The 26,019-nt window shown below is 44.2% G+C and overlaps 1 protein-coding gene across 50 annotated transcripts in view; it reads right to left on the bottom strand.

Moving 5' to 3' along the window:
• LOC133473002 (receptor-type tyrosine-protein phosphatase delta) overlaps positions 1-26,019 on the bottom strand; it is a 248,892-nt gene that overhangs the window by 85,646 nt on the left and 137,227 nt on the right. Inside the window, exon 1 of one of the 50 annotated variants that reach the window (XM_061764690.1) lies at positions 14,438-14,680. The exons of the other annotated variants lie outside the window; for them this stretch is intronic. The gene's annotated coding sequence lies outside the window, so the exon portion shown is untranslated. Of the gene's footprint in view, positions 1-14,437; positions 14,681-26,019 lie in introns of those variants that run through there. 50 annotated transcript variants of the gene reach the window in all.

The raw sequence follows: 26,019 nt of genomic DNA, 5'->3' as shown, positions 1-26,019 counted from the left end.
TCCCTGATCATTTTCAGTCGTCGTGTATCGCTGTGCCTCCGCTGGTCATTGACATGAGGCCAGAGCATGCAGTCTAACAGCTGGGAAATCTGTGCCCCCGTGATGCCCTTGCACTCCTCCTCACGTCACCCACTCTTTCTTTCCCTCGTCGGTCTAGCGGGGTCGGTGCACTGGCGGCTAATAAAAGCAGCGGCTCTTGACTGCGAACAGCTGGGCCCCTGTGATCCTTCTCTGCGGAGCTTTTCTGACACTCAAGTCTGAAGGCGGTGCAGAGGGAATTGGAATAGATTTGGGGGACCGAACCGACACGTGTGTAGCGTTAACACAGATGAATCAGTGGCTCTTCATGGTCTAACCAGCAAATCAATACTAACTGTTTGAGATCTCAACACAGGAGGCATAATGAGCGTTCCGACTCTGTAGTTCATTTGTTCCCATCATGTGACTAGAGCACTGAGGTCACAAGGGCCCGGTGTGTGCTTTTGCAAAACTTTTGTGAAATAATGGGTTGCACTTCTTGAATTTAATCGTTTCGGGTTTTTTCGAGGTTTGGCCTTGATTTTTGCAAATTCTTTTGGTCAATTCCAACACCGCCAACTTTGTGGGAAAAGCTTGGGGAAGGCCCTTGTCTGTTCCAAAGCGCGGTCCACGAAGGCATGGGTGGAGTCTGCTGCGGACAAAGTGGACTGGCACTCAGTGAGCACTGACGTAAAACCCCGCTGTACATCAGGTTCCAACAGACACCCGCAGATATCTTGTGGAGAGTCTTCCCCGAAGAGTGGAAGCAAGTGTATTGCGTGTGTATATATAACGGGAAGTCCTAAAAATAAGGTCCAATGCTGTTGTCCAAGGCACAAAAATGTAGGACACAATTCTAGAGGTTGAACATTCAGTACAGTAGAGGGTACCAAGTTCCCAAGTTCCACAAAGTATAACTGCCCTGCGATGTAGTCAAACATCTACTCCGTAAACAAATACAGTGCAGCCAAGCCTCTGTCTTTCAGATATCAGGGCTTGTGACCTGATAATTCAGACTGATGAAATTGTTACTGCTACACTTTCTGCCCATACTGTACCGAATGTGACCCGAACCGTGACTGTAAAACCAAGGTACGTACCCTTCTGGATTCCCCTACTAAATTCTATTGGTCGAAGCATCAATAAGAGCGAAGACAGTTGGGAGTGGATATCCCATTTTCAGTGTTGGCTCCAAACACGGAACAGCGCAAGGGGGGGCTGTGATGTGAGGGGGGCTGAGAATGTGCCAGACCAAAATAGCTGCACATATGACCCCGTCATGCCTGACCTACACTCTGTTATCATACTGCTGGATATCTTTTCTAATTGTGTGTTTGTATGCTGTACGAAAGATGAGCCCAGATGCTCCCAGCTGGCCATTGCCCACTGAGGCTAATACACCTAATTAGACTGCACATTCACGTGCAACACCCCCGCCGCCCCCCAGCTCCTCCAGTCCTGCTTTTTCATAGGTGGAACATATGCCCCCAACCTCATGCATTATACAGGGCACACATGCCGACAGCTACAAAAACAACTTTGTACATCACGAGGGAGGCCGAGGGTGGGCATTATGTAAAACAGTGCACAAAGCAATGCGGCAAATGGAACCAAATTGTTGATTCGGATCCGAGAGGTGACTCAGTAGTCAAAAGACGACGTGGGAGTCGATCTACTTGGGACGCATGAGACGACAAATTGTTGTAACCTCTTTACTGGGGCTTAGCAAAAAATCCCAAGAAAAATCTAAACAAATGCCAAATTAATCCTACATTTTTTTTTTTGGGTGCTTTGGATTATTCAGCCAAACGTTCCTAATGAATGATGTGTGGGCCAGAGCTGAAACAGAGCAAAAGATAAAGGTCACACTTGTCCGGACAAGGGTGGGGAGGCTGGGGGGGGGGGGGGGGGGGGGGGGGGGGGGGGGCGTAGACAGATGTCAACAGCGATAAGCATCTGGCGTGACGAACTCCAACTCAGCTATCGCTTACTTCTCGGAGCCCAGGGGCTCGTGCGCTGCCAAGACGCCGCTCACGCCTCTCTGTGACGATCAGTGCCTCCGGAGGTTGTGCAAAATGGCCGCCGCCTTGCCAGCACATTATAACGCGTCACTGGCTCAGCTCTTTTTTTTCCTCCCCTCAAAGGAAGTGCCATCTGTGAGTGACAGCGGGACCTCGGCCATTTATTTAGAAGGGAGTAAACAAACTGCCTTTTTTGAAGGGGTTGGTATTATCTTATCGTGATGTATATCATTTATCCATCTCCATTTATCTCGTGGAATCTCTCTTCTAAGCAACACTCCAGGAAAAATAAATCTTTATTTTCACGTTTGATAGCAGGCCGGACACAAATCCAATTCCCAGGAGAGTGCTTGGTCCTGATTTAAGCATAACTGCTCACCAGATCCCAAAAAAAATAATCAAAAAAGAGGATCAATACCAGGCCATTTACGATCATACTCAGTGGTCATTGATGATCTGTCAAGCCATTTATTTCACAGTCTGAATGGCAGAGCAAAAAAAATCATTTTCCAAAGAACTTTCCCCGCATCCAAAACAAATAATGGCTAACTTAGCAAATAGGAAATCAATACAGTGTGCTTTATTGAGCTCACATGCTTGACTAGATCCTGGCACCTGGCCCATTTTCCACTGTCGCCAAATACACTCTGTTCCCTCCCCTTTGTGTCAAGATGGCAAAAAATACACAGACTTCATGTGACGGTGGATGTTTGACATGGAGGCGGATTCCTTTTTTTCAGGCAACAAGGCTCAACTCGACGGGATAACACGTTCCCAGACAAGCCAAACACTAGACTGATTCGACTGTTGACTATTCAGGCACTCGGATAGGAACAGAAGCATCCGGCACCCTCAGTCTGAGCTTGAATAGGCCAAGGGGGTCTCCATTGGGTTTGGGGATGCCACATCCGCCCTGGTCCCACCCTGCTGCTTGACTCAATGGGCCTGAATGAAATCATTGCAATAACGACTGGAACCCTAATCCTCTCATGACATGAATCCTACCGAGACGCCTTGTCATTGGAGAAAAACGTCCTACTTTGTACCCTTTGCAGCGACTTGAACAAATAGAAACACGTGTAGTATTTGGAACCGTACTTTGATTCAAGGGACAGAAATGTACTCTCAATTCGTCCTCCACCACTGCAACACCACTGGTGTTTTAGCTCACATAGTTGACTTTTAAGGCTGGTGCGGGCTCGTATACCAGGAAATGCAGCATTTGGAAGTGCCAAGTCCAGGGTGTAGTCTGCCTTTTGCCCCAAATCAGCTGGGAGAAGAAAACAGTTGCGGCGGGCGAGTCAACATTTGTTTTGTTGTCGTTCACACAGCAGACTTGGATCTTCCTGGATCTAGCTAGTATCTCAAACAGTGCCCTGCGGTCTGCCTTTCAACTTTAGTTAACAAGCTTCAGAACCCCGCAACACTGAACAGGCTAGATTTGGAGTTGGCTGATTGAGTGTGCAGTAGTTCAAACAGCTGAATTTTAGAAAGTTTCAAATCTCAATAGCCAGCCGCCTGCGCTCTTAGCAGGACCTGATCAAGAAATGGTTCGCTCTTTTGCTTACACATAGATGAAAGCGGGGCATCCCGTCTCAGCTATTCACTCAATCGTAGCGTTTAAGAACCATGGTCAGGGGCCACAACCCGTGCATGTCGCATGCGGGCCGACGAGGGGAAAGGGTATTGATTCCCAATAAACTCATTAAGCTCTAAGAGGAGTCCCTGCTCAGACAGAACAATTTGTTTCCTGTCAAAACAAGAGGCGCGCAGTCAGAGTGCTTTTGCCTTTTGAACTCACTTTTGCAGGCCAATCAAATCAGTTGTCGGTTGTCGCAAACGATATTTAAATTCAGATGCGGGACAACTAGGTTAATGGGCATGCTATTCAGGCTTTGATGAATAAAAGAATAATGTATTATTACTATACAATAATCCGGGTGGGCGTCCGTTAAATGAAATTCTCCATTAAATTGAAGCCGTATTTTTATTTTTGGGGCCTAAAAACACCAGTACAGTACAAAATTGTTTTGCACTTTTTTCGTGGGCTAAAAACACAGAGCACCATACAACATTATTGTAAATATTAACAAACTAAAATGTTTGAAAAGATGTAAAGTTTGTCCAAACTTGCTTCGCTGGTGCATGAAAGGAGTGATTTTGAGTTTCAACAGGACACTGGGTTGTTAGCGGAGGTTACAGTCTTTGACGCATGTGCATGTACACTTCCAGTGCATATTTTTCGAAATCAAACAATCTGCAAGGGTATCTTCCGCTAATGGCGGAGGTGATTGTACGATGAATTGTATTATTTTCCGTCATACTTTACTCGAAGCTAGCGGACATGCCAGTGATTAATCGCCAAGCCAATGCCCCTTTTGCACCCACATGGACGCCACTCTGCTCTTGAGCTCCTAAAGATGGAGATACCACTAGGGGGAACACAGATGACGTATTTTATCGCACCATTAATAAGATGGCCCGGCGGCGAGCTGCGTCTGTTTTGCCGGGCCGCGTTATCATTCTAAATCCCGCGGTGGCGGCGGGCGGGCAAAAATGGGCTAAAATGTGACGGGCCACCGTGTCAGCGCGCGGTTAATCGAAAATAATGGCCGGCAAGTTATAGATGCCAGCCTGGCTGGTACTGGATGTACTGATGCGGGAGATGGAATTTTAATGTGAACGTTCCATCACTGGCTAGTGGATGTTTGGGGCAGTAGGCAAACAGCACATGAATCCACGGAGGTTATCACATGGCGCTAACAAACTTGAAAAACAGCTCGTGTCGCAGTATGTGGTTCAACACTGCTTGACAGCCATCTGATTTTCGCCGGTGGCCGTTGTAATGATGAAATGCAGAGGTGGGGTGCTCATGGGGGATGTAAATGAAAGCCACCTTCTGTGTTGGTAAGGCCCTGGAGGGGGAGATGCATGCTTCCCTGGATGGACAAGAGCCCATCTAATCTCTATCCTCGCCAACTGATCTCCCTGGGTGTTAAACACTTGAAATAGTTCCACATGGTGCAGATGCTTAACAGTTCCATCGTGCTTTGTGGGACTGATTAAAGACTAATCCCCCCCCCCAAAAAAAATATAGCTCCCTCCGGCACCATTTTGGCTCAAACTTCCGTGCACGAAAAGGTCCCAAGGACCTTTGCCTGGTATTGAACAGAAAGTTGAACGATTTGGTTTGAAGTGGGGCTGTCACTATTGAATCTTTTTAGAATTAATTTTCCTTTTGATTATTGGTCAAATATTAATTCCCCTCACTATTGTTTATTTATCTTTTTACTACTGGCATGTATTTTATGGATGGACTTTGATCCTTACACTGCATATGTTAGTACTGAGTATATAGTACAAATTTGGTGTACATAACTTACCATTTTACATAATTAAAAAAAACAACCGCTAACTACCAGCACACTCATAAATTAGATGTACATTACACATCTAGCAGTGTCTTAAAAATCCCTTACAGACGCTCCGCTGTCATTTTTGGCAAAGTTTATCATTGGCCCAACACTGCATCCGTCTGCAATAAATGTTCGCGTGAAACACTGGTTCTGGCGGTGCAAAGTTTGATGATCCTTTTGAGGATTCGCCATGAGAAAGGGGGCACGGTCATCAATGCTTGCAGCTTGTATTTTTATTTTAAACAAAACAATATTTTTAGGGTTAGGGTCAACTTCAAATCAGATCTCAAAACATTGAGCAAACGATTTTATCCATGTGATTTTATTAAATTCCACATAGCTCACATGGACAATCTCTGTTTGCAGGAATTGAACCATTACTTATCTTTAATTGCATGCTTTCATCCAAAGACGGCCCAAAAAGTATTTTCCTCGCATATTGCAAGACTAGTACCAGAAATCCATTTGTGCATCGGTACGTTGAGAAAGTAATGACTGAGTGATTGATTGTCTGACCTCAATTGGATAGTGACGAGCCAAAAAAAAGCCAAAGCAACCATAGTTTCTAGCTTTTCTGCAAAGAAACTGTTATGAGATTGCTATAGAGCTGGATGGGACAGGTAAAGGTGTAGATCAGTGCGAACAAGAGGGCAGATTTGACTCATCAGCCATGCTAAGAGCTTCTGAGCCGCACTTGCGTTAAAATATAGAAATTACAGAGCAGCTCTGACTCATGCTCCCCTCTGTTAAGTATTTTAATAGACTCCATCATTAAGCTCAGACTGTATTGTTAGCGTCCTCGGCTCAGAGCGCAAACACCCAATAACCTACTAAAAGGTTTTAAGAGGGCCAAATCAGCTGCATACAATTTTCTTTTCAGCCGCTCGTTCCCTTGCCTTTCGCTTCCTGACGTCAGCGGCGTTAATGAAGATGCCGTCGCTCGGCGTCGTTACCGGGTTCCGCACAGCCGCTCCAAAGATTTTATTTCAGCGCTTCCCCCAGCTTGCTTTATTTCACGACGCCTTAATGAGAGTCGTTTGGAATAATAGGCTCCCATTGAACGGTGGCATCTGCATCCAGCTTTAAATGAGTGAGCTAATTTCCGAAGATAATCGCCTCTCCCGTCGAGTTTTTGGCGGAGATGCTGTAGATGTTTTTTTTTTTTTTTTTGCAGTGAATTTAACGATGTCAGAAATTACCTTGACGGAAGCTGAAACATTTGTTTTAGATTGTGGGATAAGTCATCAGACTCATAGCTGTAAAATAATGATTACGACAATACTATAAAATCATTTCAGGGGTCGCTACGAAAAATTGGTTTGATTGCGCCACTCGAAATGTTTTCAAAATTCATGTATTTTATATATATATATATAAATAAAGTACAAAATATAAAGTGGTTTGGGAAAATAAAAATGACTTGGAATCTCAACATTATTAAAAGTGAAGACAAGTTGCAATTTTGGAACAGAGTTTAGCAAGAAACAAAGTAGTGTTTTGCTTTCGCGGCCGGCGGGCCGCATCTGGCCCCTGGGCCTTGCGTTTGATACCAGTGTACTCGACATATGAGCGATGCTAAATGGTAAAACATTCGCGTTTTCGTTATTGGATGGCAGCGGATTTGGATGACTTCGCCTAAAACAGGAAACTAATAACACAACTCGTGCCTGCGGCTTTCATGTTTACCAATAAATTCCTATTGAGAATTTCAATTGCGCTTTCATGTCAATATGAGACTCTAAAAAAAAAAGCCATTCAAATACCTAACGCTCCTACATCTGTGCCTATAGGAGGCCTGCCAGGAGCTCCATTCGTACTGCAAACCATCAGCCAAAGTTTCATCCTTAATTGCTTGAAATATGCACTTTGCGCTACGGCTTGAAAAACAACTACAAACACAGTAAAACAGAGATGCCTGGGTAATGACGCCCGCTGGGATTTTGACAATCTTTTCTGTCTCTTGGCTGTGATTCGTGCAAGTGTGTGTGTGTGTGTGTGTGTGTGTGTGTGTATGTGTTGTCAATGACGACACAGTAGCTGTGGCGTCATGCGGTCGCTACAGATGGCCGATAACGAAACAAACAAACAAACAAACAAAAACAAAAAAAGACTAACGCTAACGCTAGCATGGCTGTAGTTTGCGGGACTTTGGAGGTTAATTCCCTGCTCCGGCCTAACGGATGCTGGCAGCGAGGCAACAACATGGCCGGCAGCTTAGCTCGTCACAATGGACGGTCAGGAGGGTTTTCCAAATGACTGCGGAGGATTTTTAAGACGGGATGAGACGGGGGGGGGGGAGGAAAAGAGTGCGCCGAAGCCCTTATCCTTTCTTTCCCGTTTTGTTTTCCAAACAAACTTTAGAGAATTGCTCACGCGAAAAAGCGAGGCCACAATGACAAAGCTCGAGGCGTGTTTACGGCATGATACATCATATTTTGCATTAGGGGTACATATTTGAAAATACGCTGAGGCAAGTGACTCCCACTTGCTTTTTCCGCACCCCGAGGCAAGCCATCAAATATGAATGCCATTAAGAAGTTTGTCTTTTCACGCTAAAATTCCTCCTTTGACTTGCAGCCAAAGTCGGAATATAAATCAGGCAATCAAATCCATATCTTGAGGATCCAATTCTCACAAATCCAAACATGCTCCTAGAATTTTGGCCAGTTGGCGTCACTTTCCACGTTTTGCGGATGATCATTTTTTCTATGAGGGCGTACGCCAAGTGTCAAACTCAGATGCGGCCCGCCACATCATTTTATGTGAAAGAAAGAAAACCACGACATTGTTTCTTGATCAAATCTGTTCCAAAATTGCTAATTGTCAGCACTTTTAATAATGTTGGGAAATCCTTTGTCTTTCAAAATTACTTATCCAACTTTTTTTGTGTGTATACTTTATGTGATATGATGACGCGATTATACATTATGTTTCCAGTCATAACAGCGCTTGAAGAGAAAACAACTATTGTGTGGCCCACCACAAAAATGACTGACGCACAAATGCGTCAAACTGTTTTTTTTTTGTTTTGTTTTTAAATTTAGCCCCTGAAGCAGTTTTCACTTAACAGCATGAAATTTGGTAGGCAAATTCTATCCAGAGTGGAGTCTGAAAAAGCCATTACTGAAAACACACATGAAGCAAGCCATTTTATTTTGAAGTGGCCATTTAAGCGTTATTTTGGTTATTGTCAGGAGTCCATCAAGTTGTTTCAAACAATTTGTCCAAAGTTTGGCAAATTTGCCACCCATCTATCCATGACGGCAATGTACAGTGACAGGCAGAACAGTGAAATGCTCTTCTGTTAGAAGGCAGAAGGTACAATTAACTTGTGTATCCATTTTTGCCATTCAGAAAATAGAATAAGAGATTTGAGTTAATCCCAGATATATTTGGGACTCTTGGGCCTTGGCGGAGGTCTGACGAAGTCCCATTCTCGCCTGTGTCAGTTTTGAAAAAGATGGTATTCCTTTCCAAATTCCACGTGTCGTTTTCCGCCCACATTCCTCATGTCAGGCCGCTACGTTATCCCCAAGTCACTTGTTGCCCTGGGTCTTCGCATAACTTCGTCGGCCTCGCATTCCGAATCCCACGTACAAACTCTCCATTTCCCTTTGGCCCGACGTACCGGTGTCTGGTTACCGTGGCACTCGCGGAATGTTTCTTCGGGGTCCGCGCTCAGCAGGAAGACTTGCGAAGACAAGACAGCGCGGTAGGAAAGTCTGCACGGAATACCATTGGACCGAGGCCAACTGTACTTTCATATTACATGACCTCAGACGATATCTTTTTCGCCGTGAGCTTTAACGAGGAGTAACCCAAGCGCGCGTCTAAAAAAGACGCGCGCTCTTTAACTGTTGCCATCTCATCTCCCGCTCGAGTCAGGAATACGAGGGTCCAAATATAGTTCATGGCAAAAGGCTAAATAATTGAAAGAGACTGTCCTTTGGCTGCCTAAGACGACACACTGGCACACTATAAATACCCCGGTTGGAGGGTTGTGCGCTAAATGGAAACCAGTGTTGTCTCGGTGTGATGCAACCCAACGAAATGTCTCCTGAAATATAAACGACACAGGAGAACGCAAGTCACCCCGATATCGCCACCTTAACATCTCACATTAGAGACGGAGGAAGCGCTTGTGTCAAAAGCAATTTCATAGTCAATACAGAGCAGCGATTGAGTGACAGACAGAGCTGTAGTCCAGGTCTTGGGAAGTTTCAACAGAGCCGGTCACATTAACGTCTATTAGCCGCTTATTTCTTTCCCACACAGAGCTGCTGGAGTGCGTCCCAGGGGGGGGGACATTCGGCCTGCCAAATACATCCATGAAATTCCTGGGACTAGACTGCCCCCACCCCGCCCCCAAACCCAGCCAAAGTCTACATAATTGATGAGCTTCTTGGCCCGTTCGGATGAGTTTGGTGATGACTGAGAATCTACACAGACGTAAAGAAAAAAAATACATATTCCACTGATATTGCGACAAGAAGTATAAAAAAAAATAATAATAAATGACCGAATCATGTATGCTATGAGACTAACGATTTACGATTTACGAGAGCGGCACCCATCACTGACAAATTCAAGGTAAAGTTAATATATTACTATAACGCTGTCTTGAAATGCACTTTTGCAACCAGTTACAAGAGTTATCGTGTCGAAAATCTGTGAAATAAATGCAATAGACTCACTATCGAGGCAGCTAACTAGCATGGCTAACATCACCTTGTGTCTGCGTTTCCGCGGAGAAGTAGCTACTACTTTTCTTCTAAATGGGTAATTTTTTATCGTTGACTTTCATTTTAATTAGAAAAATTATAAATAAAATGTATTTTCTTTTCACGTTCACTAATGCACCTACACCGTGAAGAAACGTTATTTATCCAAACATTTCAAAACGATACATTTTAGAGCTGTGCTGAGCTGTGATATGGCGAAATTTTAGCTCACGGTTATCATACTGTCATATACAGTTAGCATACAGAGTTCAAAAAAATAATAATGTATATAAAAATTGGGTTATTTTTCTCATACAGTATTTATTTTTTTTCTGGTTTAAAACGGAAATACACATAGCCCACTTTGTGGTGTCATTTTTGGGGGAAATGTTTTAAGACACGTTTCACATTTTGTGGGGCACACCAGGAGTTATTATTTTTTATTTTTTTGCTGGCTGTATAAAATAAACTATAATAAAGATTTGTACAAATTTGGGCTATTTTTTCTCCTGTTTTCTATAGTTTTCCTTTCAATTTTCTGTGTGTGTGTGAATGATATGGTTGAGGTCGCTGACTGTGTGGCCCACAACTGTTCTTCCCGCAACCACTGACCTGGCCCAACTTTCTTGTACAAAATCCATATTGCTGTTCATTAAAAAAAATAATAATAATTTGTAATCTCCGAACAGCCACGTTTCCCAATACATTTGCTCACATGGTATAGATTCTGTTGGAAGAGTTGCTTCAGGTCAGAAAAAAGGTGACTTGATCCCTTTCAACACCGCGCTGTCTTTCTCCTCCTCCCCGCCACCACATGCCGGCTTCCAAATGGCAGTCATTATACCGGACACAAAAAGTCATTTTAGTTCCGCCTGGCTTCTTCAAAGCAGCACGCTATAATCGCAGATTGAGTGGCGGGGGAACACGTTTGGGTTACACGGGACTCCCGACAGTGCGGTAATGCGCCGATGCAAAATTAGGAGCACCCGAACGGAGACAAAGACAGAACAATTCACACGGCGTGCTTCGCAATTCCTCCAAGTTTATTTTGCGACCACTTCAAACCGTCAAACAACTGGCAACGGGCGCTGAAAGCCGAGCCCACGGCAGCTGCAAGACCCTCCTGGAACATCAGGAGCCATAGCCATTTGCTGAATGCCTGTATACGCAACCTTCGTCCAGATTCTCAAAGTGTACATATGCTCTCCAACAAGTGACATAATTGTTAATTACGCAAATAGCAAACATGATCAAATTTAAATAAATAATACAAATGTTTTTGTTGCATTATACGTGCATATAGCATGTGAAAAATCCAACATACCATATCATGTTGACCTAATGACAAATGTGCACAAATGTGCCTCATACGGCAAACTACATAAGTGAATGTTCCTTTAAAAAAGATGAAACTGTTCAAAAATCAATTTTCGGTTATGCGCTCAAAAGTGTAACTGTGAGTCTAAACTTTCCATAATCTCAGACAAGCTAACATATTTGGACAAATATGTCACGTTTGAGACTATGGCAGAATGGCACATGACCCGACAGAGCCAATCACAAGCATCGGCTTGAGAAGGCGGAAGTGGTATGAAAAAAAAAATATATTATTGCGGCTATCTTTCAAATGTGACTAAAATTGTAATTAGGAAAATTTCCGAAAGTCGTTCTCCCAGTAACGTAATGGATTACAATTACATACATTTTGTATTTAAATGACAATCCGTCATCTTCCGGGACGGACAAAAGGTTAAAAAAAAAAAAATATTTTTTTTAAAAACTCGACTGCAGCTCAGCTTCCTTCCTTGACAGACTTGACGGACAGCAGAGGTGATTTTGCTTGCGTGTCAAAATAACTCCTCCAACCCCGTGGGGACTTGGGAAAAATATAAAATGGGGGGGTGGAGCTAGCATGCTAGCATTCCCTGATGTGGAATGCCCTGCAGCGGTGGATTCTGTCAAGCAAGCCACCCTTGAAGCTCATTATTCTGGAGTCGAGGTTACGGGAGGAAATGCTCGCCAAGTAAATAAGTGAGCGGGCGAGCCGAAGTGGAGCAAGGCTAAAGTCACGACGGCTTCATTATGCTGCCGTGCGACTTGCTCTTGTGCGAAATCAAAGCGCTTTCTGGCTTGCCGCACGCCACACGCTTGCATACGAAACCACGCGCGCGTTTCATCCGGGCGTGAAACTCACTGACCTTCTCACACGCCCATGTAGCGCCCATGTTTTGTTTTTAACCATTCACTCTGGAAGCTAGTCAGCAATTAGCCTGCGCACTTTTTATGTAGCAACGTTCAACGATATTTGGCCACATGGTAGGAGGAGTTTGGTGTGGAGGAACTTGACCGAGCTCTGATCTCCAACTAAAATAAATCGATTTTATCTTCGTATCCAAAGAACAAAATCTTAATCATAATACATTCAATAATATGAAAGAAATAAAATACATTCAAATAAGTGGGCTTGATTTAAAACTCCGTTTCTGCATGAAAAAAATAATTTAAAAAAAAGCATTGCTGTCTAATGAAAAGCATGTATCTCCAGCTTTTTTTCAAAATGAAATAAAATACAATAAATAAATGCCAAATACAAAAAACAGGCCTTATGTAAAAAAAAAAATGTTTACATATTCGCCTAAAAAGGGCGTTAAGAATAGCATGCATCTCTAATTTTAGTCTTAATGAAAATAAATTAAACAAAATCTAACCAAACAATTAAATTGCAAAATAAATTGAATAATTTAAAACCAAAATAACCAGACCTGATGTCACAAAATATAAAAATTTTGCATTTATTTAAAAAAAAAAAGCACTGCTCTCTTGTGAAAAGCAGCTATCTTTAAATTTATCTTTTGAATAAAAAAAAACAAAACAATACAACAATTAAAGAAATAACATAACCAGGCCTGATGTCACAACATTTCTAAAGTAAAATCAATAAAAAGAAAAATGAATAAATTAAATACAATCAAATACAAAATAAGCGTGACTGTTGTCAGCAATTTATTTATCAATTTTTTATTTTTAGAGAAAGATGGACATACATTTTTTTCATTGGCCAATTTGTGAGGTCAGACAAGGGTTGAGGCCAAGTTCTTCCACACCAGACTCATCCAAACACGACGTCACAGACCTCGTTTATTGGACTGGGCCACATGACGTCACACCCACAAAAGTGCTCCAAATCCAAGCCCTGAATGATTAATGATTTGTTTTTATTTTCTTCTGTGAATAACGACAACGAGTTACGCGTTTTGCCGACGGGACAGAAATTTCGGAGAGGTTGGTGGGGGGGGGGGGGGGGGGGGGGCGTTCCTTCTCGAAACCGCTGTGTCGTCTGCGGGCTTAACATTTAAACCACATGTGTCACGGCAGATTTAAAGAATAAAAAAAGACATCTGAAAGACATAAAACCTTGCTCCAACATTCTTTTCGTTCTCTCCAGACACCAAATGAGATCACCAGCTCTTCATAAACATTCTTTTTTTTTTTTTTTTTTTTCCTTTCTACGTCATACAACCCTTCAACTCGCGCACAAGCGCCCACTAGTGGCCCCAAAAGTGCACATCCCACTTTCGCCTCAGGACCGCTGCTGCCACTGAACTCAATCTGAAATGACGAGCAACTTAAAATAGCTGGGCCCGCTCGCTAAGAATAACACGTACATCTCAGGAGATTTGCCAAGTTGTCAGAAATAGTCGTCAAGAGTCGACCCCCGCCTCAAAGTACGAGCTATCACCCAATAACGGGGAATATTTGTTGTGTTGACGTTTCAATTCACAACGCTTTAAAAGACGACACTTTTCTAATGCGTTTTAAGGTGTCATTTTGGCAAGTGTTACCCTGATTTCTAAGTGCACAAGCGCCACTTCAAGCTGTTCAGTCACTAAAAGTTCAGCTTCAAATAAGCTGACCGTGGATTTGTGAATGATTAATTTCGGAATACTGAAAGGTAAATAAACACTCCTGAAGTTCAAATATTTTGCCTCAAAAGTGTAAACAACATTTGGAATGTCACAAATCGACGACATTATTTGTATGTTTCGGACACTTTTAGACAGGATCATTTTTTTGCAACAGAGGCAATGAATGTAATCAAATGGCAGAAAGAAAAAACAAACAAAACAAAAAAACGGGGTGCCCCTAAATGCATCAGCAGGGCCAGTCAAAGCGTTTTTTGCGGGTAACAGCTGAGCGCACCTGAAATCACTGCGGCAGCCCAGCTGTCTCGCTCGCACACACGCGCGCGCACTCTTCTTACCTTATCAGCATTGTCGCAATCACTTTCAAACTCATCTTGTTCTTGAACATCTTCAGCAAAAGTGAGCAGCGTGGGTTTTTTTTGTTGTTGTTGTTGTTGTTTTTTTGTTTTTGTTTTTTTAATCCAGCAACGACAGTCCAGTGGGAGACAAAACAACAACGAGGGGAAGCTCGGAAAGAAAACCCAAATCCCCTATTCTTCCTCCTCCTCCTCCTCCTCCTCCTCCTCGTCTCGTGTTATTTCGAGTGGGAATAATCTCTGGGTTTGTGGGTTCCGTCTACGTCCCGCTCTCCATTGGCGTGAACGTGGCGAGACTGTGGCTTGCGAGAGTGCTGCTCTCGCGTCACGTTCCCTCCCTCCCTCCCTCCCTCTCTCTCTCTCTCTCTCTCCATCTTTCCCCTCTCTCTCTCTCTCTCTCTCACTGTGGAGACTGACATGGAGGTGTGTGTGAAATGGACTCATGACGTCTCACACAACCCCCGATCCCCTTCTGCAGGAATGCACTTTTAAAGCCCCAGTTTGCTCATTCATGTTTATTATCATTATATACATATATATAATTATCGCAATAATTACAACGGAATATGAGGGGCACGCAGCTATACAGTGTAGCTTTCCGATCTCAACACATTCACTGCCATTGACGGCTTTAGAAGTCAAATATCCATGTTAACTGGGGAGGCTGGCAGTGAATGTGTTTTAAATGTTGAAAGGTTTTCAAAGTGCATGCCACCCTCTCTTCCCTCCAGCAGTCCACAGGAGCCGACACCTGCACCGCGTAATGACATCCATCCATCCAATTTCCGTACCGCTTCACAATAACACATTATCATCATATTACTAGAGTAGAAAGTAAAACCTACAGGACTGAGCCTTCTTGCGAAGTCAAAAAAAAACACACAAAAAAAACGCTAGTAATTGCTCCCCCCCCCAATTTGTTTTTTATACTTGCCTATATTAAGAGTCTAAACAGTAGATATACCACCAACTATGATCCAGAAACATTTCAAAATTAGTTCAAACTCAACTTACAATAATATCCTTTAAAATAAATTAATTACAGATCATTAGGTTTTTTTTAATTTTGTTTGTTTTGTTTGTTTAAATGCACCCAAAAGGGACATATAATGTGGCAAAGACTAACTTCCTCTAACAACCCAGGCTAAATTGAAGTCCCAACTGACATACTGTATAAAGATGTTCATCTCTCAGTTGAGATGCATCACTTCAACATGCAGTACTTCCTTGACAACAATTAATAGTTTCAGAGCTTTAGCGCTAACCTTGTGGCATCAGAGCATTATAGAGAGCAAATAGGTAGGTTTAGGTTCCACACAAAAAACTTGAACGCAAATTATAAATAGGCGGAGTATCACTGTAGTAATAAATAAATAATAAAAATAAAATTTATAAAACTAAACTTTTTCTCCAATTTAGCTTCCCCCATGAGGCTAGTAAACGTGGTGTAAATTTGGTCACAACCCAACAAAATCTCAAGTATAGCTTTGTTTTTGAAGGAGCCCAAAATGACCCTAAAATGGAAAACTTTGTTTGTACTTTTGGTGATGAGTTTTAGAGTTTTTTTTGTGTGCGTTTGTTTGTTTGACAGGCCTACCCAATTGTATGCTACTAAGTGAAACTGGCTTTGGGGGCTGAATGTAGCTCGAGCTCAGTTCAAGTGAAGATTTCCAAGATGTGCGAACTGTACACCGCTCATGCTTGTGTGGGTGTTGAGAACCTGCTGGCATGCAGATATATGCCTCATAGAGCTATATGCTGTCAAACAAATGCAAACACATAAAGCTAGGTCAGGAGTCACGTATACGTTTGAGACCCAATAGGAATAATGCAATACTTGGTGCTCTGCTAGTGCAGCGGTGTATGGCTCAACGAAGAAAATCCGGATAAAGGTGCAGATACAGGAATGAAGTTTAGTTGGAAAGTTGTTGTAGTAAAGACCACAATCCAGGTCAAGACCAAGACTTTGAGGGCTTAAGAGACAACATCATCAATGCTTTTAAGAGGCGGAGATCAGGTCAAGACCAAGACTTTGAGGTGTTGAGACAGAGTCAAGAGTGACGAAGATTTGGTGGGGTCAAGACAAAGCAAACCAAGCCAAAGGCTTAAAGAAGCCGAAACCAAGTCAAGACCACCACTTTGAGGGGCTGAGATCAAGATTTTGAGGGCTTCAGGTAAGTCAAGACGAAGATTTTGAGGAGCAGAGACCAAGTTATGACCAAGAAAGGGGTTAAGGCTCATATGATTAAACTAGGTGTAACTTGTCAGAAACCAAAGGCAGAGTTGTAAGCCCACGGCCCACCCAACCCCCACCGTTGCCTTACGCACAATCCTGATCAAGTAAACCAGGCATCGTAAAATTAATTTCCCCATCAGGCGAGACTCACGCTGTCTTGCGATAACAATCGTTCCTAAGCGGATAAATCTAATCCTGCAATGTCGAGACCGTGGCTGGAGATTGACTTGTTTATGGTCGCAACCCAAGCAAGTCAAGAGCAGTCGAGAAGGGCGGCGGTGATGTTGTCTCTCAGCTACCACCAAAATAATCATAAAAAAAGCACAACTCTGCGGTCCTTGGCTGAGACATATTCTCATCTTGGAACCTGTCAGAGTTGATGGACGGCCACGCATGTGGGCTCGCTCACTGGAGCAATTAACGCGTCGCCAAAAGTTGAGAGTCTTGGGAGTCGTGGCATTGAAGAGAATGCGCCATTTTATCATGGAAATTATTGTAAAGATGGATTAGTGTTATTATGTATGTGATAAGGAAGAGATGGTTTATGGTTTGGCTCGATGCCAGCTGGCTTTATTATCAGATCGTAACTCACTTCGGGACCCAAATTCTCTCTCTTGGGGTGAAGGATCATTTGAGATTGCAGGGTATAATAAAAACAACAATGAGAAAAGCATGTTTGTAAACAACTTACAATAAAAGCAAACATTTATCATGAAGAATATCTGCAACTGTAAAGGCAGGGGTGCATTAGATTACCCCACGTCGCTAATTAACATCTAGTATTAATCACCAAATAAACAACAATATAGGTAAGTATGTTTTCAGAGACTAATGCCTAAAAGCCCAGTTGATCTACCAGGATTTAATTTGATTGGCAGTAAACAAGTTGAAGAAACAACTTTGTGTTGGAGCCATTTTGGGTCCCATGTTGATTGTTATTGGGTCACAGATCGTCAGAGAATAAAGGCCGGAAGCTGTTTTATTGATCATCAAGCAGTATCACAATTTCTTGACTTTTGGATTCATGGTTGTGAGCCCAAAATACAAATAGGAAATCAGAACAGACGAAAACAATATTGGATTAATCCACTGCTCACCACGGAAGTGTTTCACTGGAACAAAAATATCCCATGTGACACTTGAACTCTCACTTGACCTAAACGGCTTCAGCTAGCATGAGCCAAACAAATGTGACGCGAGCGCTGAATCATCTTTGCCGGACACGCAGAGTCAGAACCTTCTGCTCGTGAAGTGGATATGAAGTGGGGAAGGGGCTCAATGCGTCGGCGCTGGGTGCAATAAGCTAAGTAGCAATTAGGGCCATTATCGGCTCTATTGGGACAGTCGGGGAAATGGGGGTGGGGTGGTGCGGTATGCGCACTGAATCAACGTTGTAATCAAAGTTGCTCCTGGAAAGCCATCTTAAGATATCTGTCCTCAGAAATTCTGTTGTGAAAACTGAGAATCACTTACCTGCATCAACAATTTAACACGTGTTCCATGCTTTTAAATTGCAAGCTGGTATTCTGCTAATTACCCGGGCGCTTGTAGGAAAATTAATCGACAACTAATATCATCATCAACGCATTTAAGAAGGCAGGCAACGTTTCTGTAGGCTGTTAAAACTGAAGATTTGGAGGATTTTCAGCTTGGATGACACAAAGAAAACCAAATTATATTTACTCTAACAGGTTACAGGGGTGGAATGTTACCCTCTTTGAAAAGTCACCAACCTTTGCCCAGTTAGTTACTCTCGCTCTCTCTTTTTTGTTTTTGTTTTTTTGGTCCTGGTCGGCTGTTAGGTCAAGCAGAAAGTAAGATCGGTATCCCTTTTATGTCGGAACAGTTTTACCGTGTCACAGTGTACTTTTTAAGCAGCCACTGTGGTTTCTTTGTATTCTGATGGCTATTTGAGAATCACAGGGGAGTGACAGAAGAAAACAAAGGAGAGAGAGAGGGTTTCAGGGTTTCTTGGGGGGGGGGGGGGGGGGGGGGGGTTTAGTGGAAAAAAAAAAAACATCAGAAGTGTCCTGTAATTGCTGTGCCTGCACCGTGGTGTATGAGGACCCCACCCCACCAAGTCGAGAAGCGGGGTCTGGCCCAGAAGTCCACCTGAGAGCGGCCCGGTGGACGAGACACTCCCAAAACTGATGCTGACACAGACCTCACCTTTTTCCATCTTCATCTTTCAGCGAGCATCGAGAACCGTCCATGCTGTCCCCACCCCCGCCCCCCAGTGATTTATCACCGGCCGTTTTTTGCAGCGGATCCTCCATTTTACAGTTCAGTGTTCATAAAAAGGAGCTTGCGCCACTTCTGCTATCTGTCAAGCACTCCCACCAATGTGCATGCACTCTCTCTCAGGCCAGTGGTCCCCACTCCAAACTAATATTTTCACAAGCGCATTTCATCAGTTTTGCCCTTCGACGCCATCGTGGAGGGTGGGGGATGTTGACGCGATGGCTGAGTGCTGACAAGGCTATCTTAAATTCAAACGTGAAGTTATAGATGTGCCATTACTTTCCACTGCCTCTACTGCTGCCCAATCTCTGATTCAGTTTTTGTTTGACAGGGTTGAGCTACCTCCTGAAGTTAGTGTTTGGGGAATGGGGTTAGAGATGGTAGTAAGGGGTTATGGGTTAGTTCCCACTCCATTCGAGCTTCTTAAAATTAGCGCTAGGGGGTGTTAGGGATATAGTTAGGATTCAGGGGTTAGGGATTATTGCGAGGGTTAAAGTTAAGGGTCATGGTTAGTTCGAGCTCTCAATGCCATGAGGCACATTAGGCCACAATTGCGGTTTCTGTAATCTGTAGTTTTTTACGGGAGCAGGTGATTGGCCAACTGCCCAACCCTAGTACCTGGTATTCCGACCCCTGCTTAGCTTCCGAGATCAGACGAGATCTGGCAGCATGTGGGGAAGGGTTATGGTTACGTCCCATTTAAATATTAATCCTTGTGTTAGAGGTTGGGGCTAGAGTTGGGGGTTGTAGTAGTTCCCACTCCAGTCCCACTTCAGGGATTGGGTATAGGGATTATTGTTAGGGTTTAAGGATCATTGCGAGGTTTAGGGTTGGGGATAGTTCTTACTTCCTTACTACCAGCGTTCGGGGTTTATTGTTAGTTATTTTCAACTTCTTTCCCACATGCTAAATATTAATGTTACGGTTAGTTCCCGCTTTCTAAGCATTAAAAACGGAGGTACATGATCAACTGAATGTGACAGGAAACGGGTAACTGAAGAAAGAAAAAGTACAGTGTGTTTGTCAAAGCGAGTTGAGTAGCAAGGTGCCTTGTTCACCAGCTCCGAGGTTTATGGAATGGCTCCCAGCTGTCACTCCAGTGTTGTGAATCTGCGGCGCCATCATATCTTAATTGTTTCAAATTAAATGCTCGTAAAAGCGGCAAAGGCAAATTAGTTTCTTTTTGCCCCCCAACCCCTCTGGCTAATCCAAAGCAGCCCCTCAACTTGCATGTGTGAGAGAGGGAGTTGAAATCGGTGGAATGCCACCCGTGCAACATCACTGGGGTTGGTTGCTGTGGAATTAGTTTTTATGCTTTGTTAGCAAAGCAATCAGGGCAACAGAGAGTCCCGCATTCTTTTTGCTGTTAGCGGTCTGGCTTTGTGTAACTTAATAAACGGCACTATCCTGTGGGTATTCGTACGTTATGTCGCTGCCTATCTACCTTACGGTACTGCTGAGCTTATTCCACAACAGCACGTTCAGGTGCACACGCATGCAGATGGGCATGCTAAGCCAGCCCGAGAATAATTACATCGTCGGCAATTATTCTCCCCTCTGTATGAACACAGCAAGGCTCTTTTAAACACAATTCGCACTCTGAATGGATATCAGCATTTCCATTTAGTCGCGGTTAACTTGACACCCTCCACTCCACTCCCGCACGGAAAAATAGCGTCTCCGAATAAAGCCCCCACCAGGCAACTCAAGAAGGCAATTATGCGGCATTACATGTCGCAAAGTGGTTCCGTGGCAGCGGCGACCAGGGCGATTATCATCAAAATAAAACCCCAACAGAGACGGACCACTCCGCTTTGAAGCCCCAAAGCATCATTGTTGCCTTGCTCTGCTGGGATCTGTATAGAAAATACTGTACATCGATCGGTTCGGACTCCATATGTTATCGTTGTTCTAATGCTTATTTCAATAAAAACAGTGACTTAGTGTTAAGCTGTTGCATAACCAAAGATGAAGAGCTGGCTGAAAAAGGCTTTAATTTTCCTTAACTTCAGCAGTTGCCAACCACTTGGGACATTTTGGTACCGGGCCGCACAGAGAAACTTAACAACAAATATTTCATTGATCATCATCAGTCTGGAAGAAGTTTTATTTGGAAAATCAGGCATATCCCTCTGTGCCTCTGTATACGTCAAACTGCTCATCTCGGTCCCGTGATACGGTCGTAAAAAGGTAAGCCCACAAGACTGCAAAAATGTGTAAAAAATACAAATAAAAAATAAAAAGCCAAAGGGGGAAAGGCCAAATGACGACACAGAAAAATAGACTTCAACAGTTCTCAAAAAGTAAACTGCATTTAAGAGACAATATCAGATGTCCTACTTATAATACAGGTTCATCACTATACAGGTGATTCTCATTCACCAAGCCCACGCCGCGTAACATGTAGCGACAGGCTCGCAAATGAGACAATGAAGATTTCAAAATAGCCAAAAAAAAGCACTGAAAATCTTTTGTCCACTTCCAGCAGACTATCTATGTGAAAGGAAATTTTCTGTAATGCTTATTGAAGACTAAGTTATTGAATGCGAATGTGCAGACAACCAGTCCAGGGTGTACTGTACCTCACCTCTCGCCAAAAGTCAACTCGGATATGCTGCAGCTCGCCAGTGACCCTAATGAGGATAAGCTGTATAGAAAACGGACGGACGGTTCCCCTGTATCACGGATTTTCACCTATTGTGGATGAGTCTGGATCATATCCCATGAACACTGACTGGAAATGAAGACAGTCAGAGTCAGATCTTGCAGAGCTTCGACAGAAACAAACCAAAAAAACATGCCGACTGAGGTAATGGATTTAGGAACGCGTCCTCTCGTCACCGCAGCGTCGGCGGGCATACGGCTGAGCCCTGGTACCTTGGGTTCGTCTCCCTCTCCCTGCCATGTTTGTGCCCTTGTCGCTGTGTGCACATCTAATGGCTGGGGTGTAATCCACCGGCTAATCTGCTGACAGCCCGTGTGACACGGCATTAGTTTTGTGTCACTGCCTGCCACGCTGCGCTGTGCGACTCAACTCGGCGTGCTTCGCGAGTCGCAAAAAGAGTGCGCTGCTGTTGCAGCACAGCAAATCTGTTGGTAAAACTACGTCAACGTGTGTGATCAGCCGTTGGTAAACGTATTTGCCATGCCAACCGGACGCCCGAGCATGAAATTCACTCCAAGCTCCTCTTCGGTTTTAATAAGACAGCAGGTCAGATCCACTGGTGGACACCACATGAAAAGTGGCCTAATCAGGGTGCTTCACTGCTCTGTGAGGCATCCAGCCATGTCAAATGTGACGCGGTTCCTAAGCAAATATTGGATTTGCTGTCATTTCGGCCACAATGGCTCAGACACGGTGGAACTTTTTTCTTTCCACAGCTATGTGTTCATTACAATGAGCTGAGAGGTGGAAGCCAACCAAACTAGTTGGAGGTAGAAAGCACCTCACGGCTTAATCAGTGTTGGCATTTTAGGATTACATGGAAAATACTGAACTGGTTGGTACATTACTGCCCCCCCTGCAGGACTGGGGTGGAACATTAATGACCACAACTTACGACTTATTGTTTTGCAGTTTTGGATCATAAAACATCTTCATTTCATTTTGTATTAATCTGGGTGGCTGTGTCTCAGTTGCTAGAGTGGGTCGTCCACTGACCCTCTTGGCAAGACACTGAACCCTAAATTGCCTCCAGGTCAGCAATGTAAATGAGAAACTGTTCTCAAATGCCTTACCTGGTTAAACAAAGGAAATGATTATAAATCCACTGTTATATTCGTTCTCCTGGGAACAGCAGTCATGTTCCTGGGTCAATTTGTAGTCCAATAACCCCTTTTCACTCCAGTGGTAAACATTGCAATCAATAGCTATACTTGATTACTCTTATTAAGCCATGACACTTTTCACCATTTGTTTTAAATAGGCCATTTTAACCCGTAACACAACAGGAGGGTTACATGCGGGAAATTTCCTCTCTCTTTTTTGTGCAGTATTAGATTCGCCACTATCAACCACGATATTGCATTATTGTTGGGTCTTGGCGATGGCCTTTTGTCCAGCGGGCTGAGCTTTGGCCTCAACGTGAGATGTGCAGGAACGCATCGGGCTTTCTGCTGCTCGAGGGGAAGGTGCAGGAGAGATTGCTTTAACCCCTGATGCTGATAACCCGGCCGAGGCTTTGGGCCAAGCCGCAGCAAGCCAACTTTAAGACGACTTTTAATTACTGGGCCTTTGAAAAGGGATAAGGGCGAGAGGAGAATGGCTGCATGCTTTGCAAGGAGATTAGCCTACGATGGGGCAACTGATTGTCGGTTTTTGATTTCATCAGGCGCCGCATTGAAAGCTGGAGAAAAAACACGGTGCCGTCCGGGTGGATAAAGATGACAATCGAAAACGAAAGACCGACACTTTCCTCCTACACCCTGAAGTGGATAAGATGCAGAATCAATAGGGATCTTGCGTGGATAACAGCAGAAATAATGACGCATGCTAGAAAACTGTGACTGTGTCTTTAGAACTCTCTAGACTTCTTTTCTCCAATACATTCTTTCAAGACATTGGTTGAGATCTTGGTTCAAACCGAATTCAACGCGAATAGGAATCGTACTCGACGTGGATACTTTCATGGGACTGTAATGGAAGTACAGTAAACCCCAGTTTATGGAGGGGTATGCGTTCCAGACAAAGTTGGAAATCTGCAAGACAATTTTTTGCAGTGAGCCAGCTGTTTGGGGCATAAAATTAAAAAGATCGACCAAAAGAAGGGTGAAATTTGGGAATGAAGATGTTAATAAAACTGCTGGAATGGAGAATGTGGGTTGTGGTATGCATGGTGAGCAGAGGTCCACGATAGGGTGGCGGTGGATATTGTATAATTTCACGGTATGTGGACGCGAACTTAGTCAAGAAATTCACGAAAGGGCATGACGGGCTGCTTTGGTAGCTTTAGGACTGATCTCTTCTGCCATCAGATGGTGACAAATCGCAGCCTACGTCATGCCGTCACTTGGGGGGCGTTGATGATGCCCTTCTGCCACCTGGGGTGGGAGTGGGGGCGATTATCAGCGAGCTAGAAAGCTCTTGTGAAACATAGCTTGCCAAAATACTGTCAGAAACGGAGAGGCTTGACAGCTCGCTCGGCCGCGGCCTCGTCGCGTTGTCTTTACCAGCTGTTGTTTGACACAGAGACAGAGAGGAGAAGAGAGAGACACTCTCCCCCCGATCACATCAAATGACAAGCTCCGGGGTTGCGTTTCTGCTTTTGTTATACTAATGAGGTACTGCCGCCGGTGGAGCGTCAAAAGTACAATGGCGGAAAGGAGCGTAGAGGAAAAGAAATTAAATGTGATGCCTCACAGCTACCGGTGTAACGGTACATGTATTTGGATTTTTCGGTTCAGTACAGAGGCGTTCCCACACGGAACATACAGTATTAGGCAGGGGACGAAAGAGTAACTGTAAACAAGCAGTGCGGCTCAGCGCCTGGCAGTGGTCAAACTTGTTAAATGCGTCTCAAATTCCAATGTGGTTGGATGTTTGGTAGTGGTCGGAAAGGCCGTAGGCGCAGAATGGCAGCCACGCTTCTGTCAGACAGCTCCAGGGCAGCCATCACCAGGTATGACTGTGGAATGAATGGTGTGTGCAAACGTAAAACACGGCCGAGTGTGAAGCGGCTGGGATGAGAATTAGCACCTCCAAATCTGAGACCATGGTCCTCAGTCGGAAAAGGGTGGCGTGCCCTCTCCAGGTCGGGGATGAGATCCTGCCCCAAATGGCGGAGTTCAAGTATCTTGGGGTCTTGTTCATGAGTGAGGGAAGAATGGAACGGGAGATCGACAGGCGGATCGGTGCAGCGTCTGCAGTGATGTGGACTGTGTATCGGTCCGTTGTGGTAAAGAAGGAGCTAAGCCGAAAGGCGAAGCTCTCGATTTACCGGTCAATCTACGTTCCTACCCTCACCTATGGTCACGAGCTGTGGGTCGTGACCGAAAGAACACGATCCCGGATACAAGCAGCCGAAATGAGTTTCCTCCGCAGGGTGTCCGGGCTCTCCCTTAGAAATAGGGTGAGAAGCTCGGTCATCCGGGAGGATCTCAGAGTAGAGTCGCTGCTCCTCCACATCGAGAGGAGCCAGATGAGGTGGCTAGGGCATCTGATTCGGATGCCTCCCAGACACCTCCCTGGTGAGGTGTTCCGGGCACCTCCCACAGGGAGGAGACCCCGGGGACGACCCAGGACACGATGGAGAGACTAAATCTTTCGGCTGGCCTGGGAACGCCTCGGGATCCCACCGGAAGAGCTGGATGAAGTGGCTGGGGAGAGGGAAGTCTGGGCGTCCCTGCTAAAGCTACTGCCCCCGCGACCCGACCTCGGATAACCAGTAGAAAATGGATGGATTAATTGTGTCCCCATGTATACAGTTAAACATTTTGTGCCCTTACTACAGCCAATGTGAGCTAGGTACGTACAGAGCCATACATTTTGGCATGATTAATGTTTTTGTTTTCATTAAGTTTTACATATAGGTTACGCCAATAGATGGTGTGTTTTGGGGAAGTTTGCATCTTGCGGAGGAACCAGGTTTCACAACCACTACAACAGTTTCACTTATTTATTCAGCAACAATAAAAATGCAATTTGGCGCTACAACAGGATTCAATGCTTGGTTCTCAGCAAGCAAACAAACAAAAATAAAAAGTTGTTCAGTAGGCAAATTACCCAGAGCAGGAGTCAGTTAAATTGCCACTTGTGCACATACGTTCCGTCAAAACAAACCCATATACTGTAGCATACAGCAAATGGCACATCATCTATGCAGCAGTTGCTGTAGATGTTGACTTGACCGCTTTCCTGCATTTAGATTTAGATTTGCGTTACAGCGCAACGGGCACGCTTGCAGATTGTGAGTGCGGGCCGGAGCGCCCCGCCACACTTTGTAGATCAACGTAATTAAAACAGAAATTGGAGGTATTGAGCAGAGGAGAGGGTGGGGGAGGGGCCCTCTGAGACACACTGACGCACTTGGAAACAATTGCTTCGCATTTGCGGCGAATAAAATATAGAAGGCTTGTAAATAAAATCAAT

The sequence above is a fragment of the Phyllopteryx taeniolatus genome, chromosome 23, assembly GCF_024500385.1.
Source record: "Phyllopteryx taeniolatus isolate TA_2022b chromosome 23, UOR_Ptae_1.2, whole genome shotgun sequence".
NCBI lineage: Eukaryota > Metazoa > Chordata > Actinopteri > Syngnathiformes > Syngnathidae > Phyllopteryx > Phyllopteryx taeniolatus.
Note: the sequence above shows the minus strand (reverse complement) of the source record. Positions and strands in the feature narration are given on the sequence as shown.